Source organism: Scyliorhinus torazame, unplaced genomic scaffold, assembly GCF_047496885.1.
Source record: "Scyliorhinus torazame isolate Kashiwa2021f unplaced genomic scaffold, sScyTor2.1 scaffold_249, whole genome shotgun sequence".
NCBI lineage: Eukaryota > Metazoa > Chordata > Chondrichthyes > Carcharhiniformes > Scyliorhinidae > Scyliorhinus > Scyliorhinus torazame.
Window position 1 is genome coordinate 192,352 of NW_027307976.1, and position 984 is coordinate 193,335.

Below are 984 nucleotides of genomic sequence, written 5' to 3' on the forward strand. Positions count from 1 at the left end.
TATTGGGGCCTCCAGAGTCCACACTGTCTGTCCCATGCTCCCAGGGATTGTTGAGCAATAAATGGTTAACTATACACAGCACAGAGGTCTCTGAAACAGCGTTTTTATTGAGGGCTCCCAGACCACACTACCTGTCCACTGCTCCCAGGTATTATTGAGCAGTAAATGGTTAACTCTGTACAGGCACAGAGGTCTCTGAAACAGCTTTTTAATTGGGGGCCCCAGGACCACACTGCCTGTCACCTGCTCCCAGGGATTATTGAGAAGTAAATGGTTAACTATATACAGCATAGAGGACACTGAAACAGCTTTTTAATTGGGGGCTCCCGAGAACACACTGCCTGTTCCCAGCTCTCTGGGATTATTGAGCAGTAAATGGTTAACTATGTACAGGCGCAGAGGTCTCTGAAACAGCTTTGTAATTGGGGGCTCCTGGACAACACTGCCTGTCCCCTGCTCCCATGGATTATTGAGAGGAAGTAAATGGTTAACTGTATACAGTACAGAGGTCTCTGTAACTGCTTTTTAATTGGGTGCTCCCGAGGCCAGACTTCCTGACCCCTTCTCCCGGGTATTATTGAGAAGTAAATGGTTAACTATCTACACACCAAGGTCTCTGAAACAGCTTTTTAATTGGGGACTCCCAGGCCACACTTTCTGTCCACTGCTATCAGGGATCATTGAGCCTTAAATGGTTAACTATATCCAGCACAGAGGTCTCTGAAACAGCTTTTTAACTGGTGGCTCCCGAGGCCACACTGCCTGTCCCCTGATCCAAGGGCTAATTGAGAAATAAATGGTAAACTATAAACAGGCACAGACGTCACTGAAACAGCTTTTTAATGTGGGCTCCCGGACCACACTTCCTGTCCCCTGCTACCAGGGATTATTGACCGGTAAATGGTCAACTATATCCAGCACAGAGATCTCTGAAACTGCTTTTTAATAGGGGGCTCACAGACCTCACTCCCTGTCCACTGCTCC